General features: G+C 37.1%; 1 long non-coding RNA gene across 1 annotated transcript; it reads left to right on the top strand.

The window, feature by feature from the left end:
• Positions 1 to 2815: 2815 nt before the first annotated feature.
• Positions 2816 to 8838, top strand: LOC104246711 (uncharacterized). The gene is made up of 2 exons (XR_011401504.1): positions 2816 to 3185; positions 6493 to 8838. It is a non-coding gene; the product is annotated as an uncharacterized lncRNA (long non-coding RNA).
• The last annotated feature ends 2939 nt before the right edge of the window (positions 8839 to 11777 follow it).

Genomic DNA, 11777 nt, shown 5'->3' with positions numbered 1-11777 from the left:
ACTTAGGAGCGTGATCGGAATGTGTTTTGGAGGTCCGAAGTAGATTTAGGCTTGAATCTGCGAAATTGGAATTTTGGCGTTTTTTGGTTGATAGGTGAAATTTTGATATAGGGATCGGAACGGAATTCCGAAAGTTGGAGTAGGTCCGTTGTTTTGTGATGTGTGTACAAACTTTTAGATCATTCGGACGAGGTTTGATAGACTTTTTGATCGAAAGCGGAATTTGAAAGATTCTTGGAACCTTAGGCTTGAATCCGATGTTATTTGGTTGATTCGATATTGTTTGAGGTGTTTTGAATTGGCATAAGTTTGGATAGTGGTATAAGACTTGTTCGTGCTTTTTGTTGAGGTCCTGGGGGCCTCGGGGTGATTTGAGTTGGGTGTGGCAGCTGAAGTTTTTTGTTGCTGTCATAACCGTACCAGCGGCTAGGGGACCGCAGGTGCGGACTCGCAGAAGCAGATTTTGGAGCCACAGAAGCGGCCAGGAGAGGGCCAGGCTGAGACCACAGAAGTGAGGTCCTGGTCGCACCTGCGATTGTGCAGGTGCGGATTTCTTTGTGCAGATGCGGCCTTGGAGTTTTAAGTGAATCTCGCAGGTGCGCACCTGGGACCGCAGGTACGGGTCCGTAGGTGCGACCATTTAACCGCAGGTGCAATTTTGCTAGGTTAGAAACTATAAATTTCACCCTTCGAGATTTTTGGCCATTTTCTCAATATTTCATTCGGGAAGTAGCTTTTGGGAGCAATTTCAAGGGAGATTTTCAGAGGGATTCATTAAGGTAAGGTCCTTGGTTCCTAAGCTCAATATTATGGTGATTTTTATCGTTGTTACCATGAAAATTTAAGGAAAATCAGGGGTGAATTGGGGGTTAGGGCTTGGTTAATTGGAGAGCTTTGAGTGGTTATTTGAGGGGTCATTTGAGGTCCAATTTTGGCACTTTTTATATGAATGAACTCGTGGCGGAATAAGGATTCTATTGGTATGATTTTTATCAGATTCTGAGACATGGGCCCGGGGGTCAAGTTTGGCCAATTTCGGGATTTTGATGTAAATTGATTATTTTCGAGTGGGCTTTGTTCCCTTAGCATATTTTGATAGTATAAATCTGTATTTGGTTAGATTTGGAGCATTTGGAGACCGAGTCGAGAGGCAAGGGCATCGCGGGCTAGAGTTTGGACCGGATTGAGATAAGTAATGATTGTAAATGTTTGTCCTGAGGGTATGAAATCCCGGATTTCACATCGTTGTGCTACTTTGAGGTGACGCACACGCTAGATGACGAGCGTGGGGTCGTGTACCATTGGGGATTGTGACTTAGTCCGTCCCGTATGACTGTTAAACTGCATATTTGATTGAAAACTGTTTGATATCATTGTGTTTTGGAAATTATTACTATGTTTTGGGCTGAATGCCATATTTGGGCTCTGTGCCAACTGTTTTGGACCCTTAGGGGATTTTTACTATTATTCCTCACTGTTTTGACTTCATATTTGTACTCAGTCATAGTGTATTCTAGTGTTTTCATAACTCAACCATATTTACTCTGTTTTGACATTTTAAATGATATTTTGGGCTGAGCATCATATTTTACTGTGCCTGAGTGGCTTTGAGAGATTTCTGACTGAGTGAGGCCGAGGGCCTGTGTTGTGAGGTTATGATTGGATCGGGCTGCACATCGCAGCGATATTATACTGGTTCATGATTTTGAGGCCGAGGGCCGGATTTGTTATGCCACAAGGTGGCTTGTTATAAGGCCGAGTGCCTGTTTGATTATGCCATGAGATGGCTTGTTATTGCACTTGGGCCGTAAGGGGACCTTCTCGGAGTTTGTAAACCCCAGTGACCGCGGGTACCTACTGTGAGTGATGTGATGTAGCCCGAGGGGCTGTTGTTGATTTATAATGTTGCCCGAGGGCCTATTGTTGATTCATATTGTTGCCCGAGGGGCTGATTACGAGTGATTGTGAGGTAGCTCGAGGGGCTGGTTTTGTTGATGTTATGCCCGAGGGGCAGTTTATGATACATGTTTTGCCCGAAGGGCTGTTTATGTTTGCTATCATTTTTACTCATTGTTTTATCACTCGTTTGAAACTATTGAAAGTTGTTTTAAAAGGTTTTTCCGAAACTGAGCATGATTTTTGAATTAAACGATTTCTGTACTGTGTTGGAAATGTCCTGCAATTGTTGTAGCGATTTGACGTGGTTTAAGTGTTTTCTTACTGCTCAGCTTTTATTTACTTTTATTACTTATTGAGTTGGCGTTCTCACATTACTCCCTGCACCTTGTGTGCAGATTTAGGGATTTCTGAACCCGGTTGCGGGTGTTGATTGCTCAGTGGCAAAGTCATCGGAGTTAGCGAGGTAGCTGCTTGACGTTCGCAGTACGACTTTTCTCTCTCTTGTCTTCCTTAGAGTGTATTTAGTACATTCTTAGACTCCTTGTTGTATTCAGACCTTAGTAGATGCTCGTGACTTGTGACACCCCGATGTCGGGCTTGTGTATTTATTCCACACTGTTCATTTAAACTTACATTATGAGATACCTGATCAATTAAAAGCTTTAAAAATGATTTATATTGATAAATGGTTAATTTGCGAGTTGTGTCAGCTGGCCTAGTTTCACGATAGGCGTCATCATGACCGGATCGGTTTTAGGGTCGTGACAGTTTTGTTTAATGGAAATAAAAAATAAAATTTAAATAAAAGATAATAATATAATATAAAAAAGAAAAAAAATATAAAAAAAAATATTTTTTTTTATAGTAAAAAATAGAGTAATGGTTTGGAGCTAATTTACTCCATTTTGGAGTAAAGACTTGGAGTGAAGGTTGGAGATGCCTGAGAAGATGCCCTATCTCCTCAAACGCTCCTAAAATTGTTACCGTTACTCACCTTCTCTGATGTCCTCATCGGCTGGCCCTCAGTTGGCGACGGTGGTTCCACCAAATATCCCTAATATCCCTAGCTCGTCTAATCACCTAGTAGGATCCTATATGTCCTATCTATCCTCTGCTCCTAAATAGAGTTCATGATCTCCGAAGGTTTTCACAAAAATTACTACCTTCAATTGCAAACCAACTATCTTCTTCAAAGCTAGCGACTATTTTGGCCCGATGGCAGATAAATACAGGCTCACCTAGGTGGGAAAATTGTCATCTGGGAGACCAAAATTAGAGAAAATCATGTAAGATTTCAAAGCTCAATTTTTTATTATGGGACAGGTAAAGATAGGGATTTTTTATTACGGACATGTTTTCATTGATTTTACCTGCAAAGAGGATTGTAGTACGACCTACTTTAGAAGAATGATGAATATTGGAGGTTATCTGAGGAGAATCTTTAAATAGACTCTGAATTTCAGAGCGGAGGAGAAAACCCCTCTAGCTCTGATGTGGGCATTGTTGCCTCAATTCCCCTGGCACATACATGATATAAATTATCTTGAACAGGTTTTGAGCACAGTGGGAACACCTTTACAAATTGATCAAGCTACGAACAATCGCACCAGACCTCATCTAGCAAAAGTTAGAGTCGAAAAAAGGACCTTACCCTCATCTGTTTGGGTAGGTACTCTTAATTAAAAAGGCAATCCTTTGGGAGGTTATGACCACCCTAGTAAATATGAAGGTATCCCAAAATATAGTTTACAATGCAAGCACCAAGGACACTCTATTCACGATTGCACATACAATGAGAAAAATAAAGGTAAGGGTAAAGAGAAGGCACCAATGCAGATTCACTAGGAAAAGAATCAAGAGGTGGCTAGTAACCCTATTCCTAATCTGATTCACCAAAAACAAGTCCCTCGTAAAACTGTCCCTCAGAAATAAACTACTCAGAATCCAAAGAACAACCAAATAAGGTTGTGAAACAGGTGTAAAAAGTTATCAAAAATAATAATCATGGTATCCCTATCAATTCTAATATGGGTAATGATAAGAGTAAGGAGGCCCCAATGCTTTGTGACAAAGAATTGAATAAGGAAAATAACTATTATTTTCCTATCAATTTTCAGATGTTTGATAGGGTTGGGTCCAGAAAAGATTTTTTGTAGAAAGCTCCAACCTGAATGAAACTTTTTGGGAGGGACTGTTACCATTGATTTGGGCAATACTTTTAATGCTTAACAAGTAGAAGGGGTGGATGATGATGAAGAGGACCCAGGTGATTCTTCTGACCATGAGGAAGAAGAAGACTATGCCTCAAGAGACAATAGGTCACAAGAGGACGTCCTCTCAGATAGTGCGAAATCCGATGATGAGAATGCTAGAAGATGGATCTACAATTTATCCACTCATCAGAAGGAGGATTGTAGCAATTTATTCCCAAGAGGATCCAAAAGTCAAGAAATCATGAAAGAAAATTTCTCTCCTATAAAGACTAGAGGTCAAAGGCTCAACAAAAATATCACATCAAATATTTTCAATGATTAGTATCCTCTCTTGGAATATTAGAGGGATAAGGACTATGTGGGCTTTTGAAATATTGAAGACCCTCAAATCAAAATATAAAATGTCCATTATCATTCTTCAAGAACCTATTTTACAGGAACCCCTTCAGGTTGACTTAGCTAATAAATATAGGATCCTCCTGGGATGGATCACTGTTATTGTAATATCAATAACAAGATTTGGCTTCTTTGGGATAATATTTATGATATAAGTATCATTACAGACTCTGATCAATTGGTCTCAGCAAGTATAAAGGGTCTGTACAGCGTAGAGCTGGCTTATATATCTGCTATATATGCTAAATGTGATAGCAATCTTAGAAAAAATCTATGGGATTCTATTGAGTTGTTGTCCAAAAATATTAATTGTCCCTGGACCGTCTTTAGTGATTTTAAAGTGATAACTTGTGCTGAAAAGAAAAAAGAGGGAGACCTTTCAATATTACCCATAGTTTTGACTTTATTAACTACATGGAGGACTCTGGACTTCAAGATGCAGGCTATTTTGGCTCCCCTTTTACCTGGTGTGACAATAGGGGGCCTATATCTATTTGGAAGAGACTGGACAGAGTGCTTATTAATGTTGAATGGTTTCTCTGCTTTGATTACACTACTGTTAACCACCTTCCTAGTATAGGTTCAGATCGTTCTTCTCTGTTGATTAATCTGGATAAGGAAGACTCTACGCCTATTAAATTCTTCAAGTTCTTGAACTTATGGGTCGAACACAAGGATTTCCTCAGTGTTATCCAACAAGCTTGGGAGGAGAACATTTATGGAAATCCAATGTGGATTCTTCACCAAAAATTAAAAAGAACCTCTAAGAGTCTCAGTACTTGGTCCAGAACTACTTTTTGGTGATATCTTTGAAGAAGTTGACAAAATGGAAGCTAAGATCAAGGATTTGGAACAAAAGTTGATCGATGATACCTCCAAATCAAATAGATCTCTTTGAATCTGACAAATGCTCAATATATTTAGGTTCTAAAGAGAAAGGATTCTTTTTTGAAGCAGAAGGCTAAAGTTAGATGGTTGGCTGAAGGAGATGCAAATTCTGCCTACTTTCACAACACCATCAAAGGCAGAAGGAAGAAATTCAACATTCAACAAATTAAGAATGATGATGGTATTTGGGTGCTTGGCAAATAGGAGATTGCTAATGCCAGGATCCAACACTATCAAGATCTTTTCTGCTCCACTGAAGGAGATGTTGATCATCCTATTTATGACCGCATAACTCCTCTGGTGACTGATATAGATAATCTTTCTCTTAATTCTATCCCCCACTATGGATCAAATCAAAGATGCTGATATGGCTATAGATCCTGATAGCTCCCTAGGTCCTGATGGTTTCAATGAAAAAAATTTCCAAGTAACATGGGATATTATCTGTTATGATTTGGCAAATGCTATTCAGAGTGTATTTGGTGGTGTTGACTTACCTAGATTTTTTACCCATACATACCTTGTTATGATACCTAAAGTAGATCACCCACAGGTTTTCTCTTACCTCAGACCTATAAGCTTGTGCAATGTTACTACTAAATTAATTTCTAAACTTATCAATTCCAAAATCTCTTCCATTCTCCCAAGGATTATCTCTTAGAACCAAAGTGGTTTCATTAAAGGGAGAATGATTTTTTAGAGTATTCTTCTAGTTCAAGAGATCATTAATGATATGGGTAAACCTAATAAGGGTGGCAACTTGGTTATCAAACATGATATGGACAAAGCTTATGATAAGGTCTCTTGGCTTTACTTCTGTGCTGTGCTTAGAAGATTGGGCTTTGATGAGAATTGGGTGGATCTTATTTATAGATTTATTTCTAATAACTGGTATTCTCTAGTAAAAATGATGGTAGATATGGTTTTTTTAAATCTTCTAATGGTCTCAGACAGGGAGACCCCATATCCCCATCACTTTTTGTTCTTGGTGTAGAACTTCTTTCTATTATGTTGAATAAACTTCATGATGACTATAATTTTAGGAACTTCTATATATCTAGAAGAGGTCCAAAAACTAATCACCTTTGTGTTGCAGATGACATTATTTTGTTCAACAGTGATAACAGAAAATCATTGAAGAGGATCATGAGAGCTTTAGGGACTTATGAGGATGTTTCTGGATAGAGAATAAACAAGCAAAAAAGTTCTATCATATTACATCTCAATGCAAGCTCAAGAAGGATAGACAGAGCTACTAGGTTGACTGGAATGAAGAAGGAAAACTCTCCTTCTAAATATCTTAGATGCCCCATATATTTGGGTAGGAAGAGAATATTAACATACTCGGGCATGATTGAAAAGATTCTAGCAAGGACTAGAGTACGAAATAATAAATTCCTCTCAGCTAGAGGTAAAAGTATCCTTATCAAACATGTGCTTCAAGCCATGCCTTCTCATTTATTATTTGTTATGAATCCCCCTCTTACTGTTTTTTGGACTATTGAGAATGAGCTTAATAGATTCTTCTAGAGTGGTACTGATGGCTCCAAAAGGTACCATTGGTCATCATGGGACAATCTCTCTTACCCTTTTAGTGAAGGCGGGCTAATTTTAAGAAACTTACTAATGTTAGCAAGGCATTCACTGCCAAACAATGGTGGAGGTTTAGGACTATGGATTCTCTGTGGTCTCAATTCATGAGAGCTAACTATGGTTAGAAATCTCACTTGGTTAGAGTTAAATGGAGAAAGGACCCATCCCACAATTGGAAAGCCATGTGTGATATAAGGATATTGTTGAGAAGAATATATTTTGGCTCATCGGAAATGGTAAGATTTCTTTTTAATTTGTATGACCACTGGACCTCTCTAGGTCCTTTCCATAAGCTCCTCCCCTCCAACTTTACTCTTGGGAGAATATGCATCAAGGATGTTTTCAATGGACATGTTTGGAGCTGGGATGTTTGTGTGGGTATTAATGATTTTATGTAAGATCACATTCCTAAGATGTAGATTGATTTGAATGATGAAGAGGACATGCCTATTTGGATGGGGACTAATTCAGGCCTTTTTTTCTGTGAGGAATGCATGGAACATGATGAGAAAAAATAGAAAGGAGAATCATTTATTAGACAAGCTTTGGTATAAAGCTCTGCCCTTTAAGATGCCATTCATCTCATGGAGGATTTTACTTAGTAAAATTCCTACTGATGATAGTGTCTCTAGATTTAGCAATACAGGTCGCTTTAGGTGTCATTGTTGCAGGGCTCCTCAACCTGAATCGATTCATCATGTGTTTGTCAATGGTTACTTTGCCAAGTCAGTGTGGAAACACTTTAGAGATTTCTTTGGTATCTCTGGGAAATTTCACTCTGTTCAACACGCACTTACTTCCTGGTGGAATTTTGCCTCATGCAATCCTGCTTCTGCTTTCTTGACAAAAAATATTCCTATTATTATTATTTGGGAACTTTGGAAAGCTAGGTGCAGTAGTAGATATGGTAATCGCAAACCTTTTCTTCCCATATTACTTTTTCAAATTTCTTAAACTATTCTTATTATTGTTAGGCTTCATTTTTTAAACTTTAAATATGATCTTTCATGGCTTGAATTAATCTCTATTGCAGACAAGAAAATGGCTTTTAAACTGTGCAGGACCGTCTATTGGAACAAACCTGCAAGTAGATTTTTCAAACTAAACAGTGACAATGGTCATAAAAATAGCATTTGTGGAGGAGGAGGACTAGTTAGAGATGCTCAAGGAAGAATGATCATGGCTTATTCTGTCCCATTTGGAATAGGAACTAGCAATGAAGCCGAAGCCAAGGCCTTGCTTTTTGGAATTTAGTTGTGCATGCAACATGGTCATACTAAGTTTGGAACTGGAAAGTGACTCAAATACTTCTCATATATTAGATTAAGGATGTCTACAAAATCCCATGAAATCTAGCTACTATAGTCAAAGATATTAGAAGAGCCCTGGGAACCACTACTTGGACTATTCAACATTGCTATGGAGAAGCTAATCAAGTGGCGGACACCCTTGCTACAATGAGTCATACACAGCAAAATGAATTAATTTACTCTTCCTTTAATGATCTTCCCAGAAAATTTAAGGGCCTGATTAACATGGACAAATGAGGATTCCCTAATTTTAGGATTAGGGCCAAAAAACATTCTGAACTTACCTTGTTAGATGAGGTTTATCTTACGTAGCTTTGTCTGCAATCTTAGACTAATTAAGAATGATCTTGAGAGTTACACTCTCCACAAAACAGTAGTCTTATGGCTATTATTTTTGTGAAGACTCCAAGAGTATCTCTTGGATAGCTAAATGTATAGCAATGGGTCTGTCCATTGTCGTAGAAATTTTTGAAGAGGTTAGGCATTTTCTACCTCTTGTTCATGTATTCCCCTTTTGGTTATTACTCCATTCCATTTTATGTGATTTTTTTTTTGTCCGTTCCAAAAAGAATGATCTCTTTCTAAATATGGAAACAATTTAGCTTAAACTTTCAATTCTACTCTTAATGAGAAGTTTTTATAGTCACACAAATATTCTGGACCCCATTTTAACTTGTTTAGGATCACAAATTTCAAAAGTGTTCAATTTTTCTTAAACTTCGTGCCCAGTCAAACAGGCTTATTTAAATTGGAACAGAGGGAGTAATCTATATGGTAGGGTCATGCCAAACCCCCCAACCCAAGGGTGGCTTTGAATAATTTTTAAAAAAAAAAAATTAAAAAAAGGGAAAAAGTTTGAAAATGTTCGAAGCATCACAGAACTTGCAGGCAAGTGAGTTGGGATGGGCCCATTTCTGAGACCATCGCCATAATCTTGGACAAATCCTAACTTGTAAGTAGCATCTTTCTGAAGGCCCAATTGTCAGAGAACTGGGCCCATTCTGACTCAGCCTTGATGGAACTTGTCAAGTAAATCATATATTCTGTTCAACTTCTTTTCTTTAATAATAATGTCCCACCCAATTGCTTAATTACTGTCAGCAAAAAAAGTTACTCCCAATTTACTAGTAGATCATTTGGTTGACGTAAGGGCATTCTCGTTGGATACGTACTTGGACCACCTTAAGCAAATAGAGAACAAGGGGATCCACCGGAGCCTGCTTTATAAAAGGCTTATGTATGAAATTTCGAAGGAGAAATTAGAACTGGCCTTTGATGGAATAAAAAAAAGGAGAGATTGGTAGACTTCATCTTTGTCGGCGGCATTCTCCCTTCTATCTTGAATTGAATTATGGAATTTTCTCCCCGAGCTGCGAAACTAACAAGTCTATTAGAAAGTCGAATTAGCAACTTTTACACCAATTTTTAAGTGGATGAGATCGGTCAAGTGGTCTCAGTCATGAGAGAAAATACAAATATTATTTATATGGTGAATGAATTGTTATGTGGGATTTCTTACTTTACGAACCTTTTCTTCTTTTATATCTTTAGTTACTTTTATCTATTTATTGCTAATACAATCATTCTTATTAACAGGTAGTTAATAAGGGTATCACGACGTAAAATTGACTTATGTGATGATTATTGTTTCTTGTACGGCCAATCAAATATTATATAATTTATATGAAACTCTATGTTAGGATTAATTTTATACAGGTTAAAACAAACAATCCTTAAGTCAACTAGCTCCTTTTTCACCAGGGCAAGAAAATTCTGGCAGCTGGTATTTTCTAACATTGTGACGTAACAAATTATAAAACTCGACACATTAGATGAAAAATTACGATTACTTAGGTCATTTGAATAACATAATATAATAATATAATAACGAAAAAACAAAATAAACCTAGAATATTAAACAAGAATAGTAATCAAATACTATGTAACTTATGTGGAACTTTATGTTAGGATTAGTTTTATACAGGTTAAAATAAACGACCTTAAGTCAACTTGCTCCTTTTTCCACCAAGGCAAGAAAAATTCTGTGAGCTGGTATTTTCTATTACGGGCATTGTACATTAAGCTCTCTTTATTTGCAAGTTTTGGGGAAGGATCGAACCACAAGACTCTATTGTAGTTGCCTTACTCTGCATTTCTGCAAAAGACTATTTTTACGGCTCGAACCTGTAACCTCTTGATCACATGATAGCAATTTTACTAGTTAAGCCAAGGCTCCCCTTCGTATTTTCTATTATATATGCTGAACAATAAATTATAGAACTTGACATATTAGATGAAAAATTACGATTGCTAAAGTCATCTGAATGACATAATATGATAATATAATAATGAGGAAACTAAAGAAACCGAAAATATTAAACAAGAATAATATGAATATATAGTTGGATAAAGTAGATAATGGGTTACCACTAAGAGTTGTGTTGGACGGATATGATCTTCCCATTTTTCAATTAAGATACCAGGTTTGAGTTCTAAGAATGAAAAAAAAAACTAATAAAAAACTTTTTGTTATGAAATATAACTCAAAGTAACAATATGGAACAAGAAAATAAAGCAATTTAGTAAAACATGAACAAGAAATGGAGATAGAGAGAAGGAAGAGGTTTTCTTCTTCAATTGTGTGTATTTTCTTATCTATTACAAAGCCTTTATATAGGCATGAAAAGTGAAGAAAATATGTCATGGAATATGTCATTGAACATAGAAAATATGTCATTAATCATTTGAGAGAAAGATCATGGAGGAAGAGTAGACATCCACCATATTTTGATTTTTATCATAACACTCCCCCTTGGATGTCCATAAATAATGTGTCTCGTTAAAACCTTATTAAAAAAAACCCTATGGGAAAAAAAATCCTAATGAAGGAAAAAGAGTACACATATTTAGAAATACGTCTTTTGGTTGCCTCGTTAAAAACTTTGCAAGGAAAACCCAATGCGACAAAACCTTGTAAGGGAAAAAGAGTACAACGCGTATTAACTCCCCCTGATGAGATCATCAGTTCACATCGTTGAGCCTTCGTATCCTAATCTTGTACACTAGTTTCTTGAAGGTTGACGCCGGTAGATATTTGGTGAACAAATCAGCCATATTATTACTTGAACGGATCCGTTGCACATTAATATCACCATTCTTTTGAAGATCATGTGTGAACAATAATTTAGGTGAAATGTGCTTTGTCCTAACTCCTTTATGAATCCTCCCTTTAATTGGGCTATGCATGTTGTATTTTCTTCATACAAAACTTTGGGTAGTTTATCACACTTCAAACCACATTTGTCTCGAATAAGATGTATAGTAGACCTCAACCATACACATTCTCGACTTGCTTCATGAATAGCAATTATCTCAGCATGATTAAAAGAAGTACCCACGATTGATTGCTTAGTCGATCGTCAAGATATGACAGTGCCACACATGTAAACACATAACATGTTTGAGATCAAGCCTTGTG

Source organism: Nicotiana sylvestris, chromosome 8, assembly GCF_000393655.2.
Source record: "Nicotiana sylvestris chromosome 8, ASM39365v2, whole genome shotgun sequence".
NCBI classification, from domain to species: Eukaryota; Viridiplantae; Streptophyta; class Magnoliopsida; order Solanales; family Solanaceae; genus Nicotiana; species Nicotiana sylvestris.
This window is presented reverse-complemented; position numbering and strand designations above follow the sequence as displayed.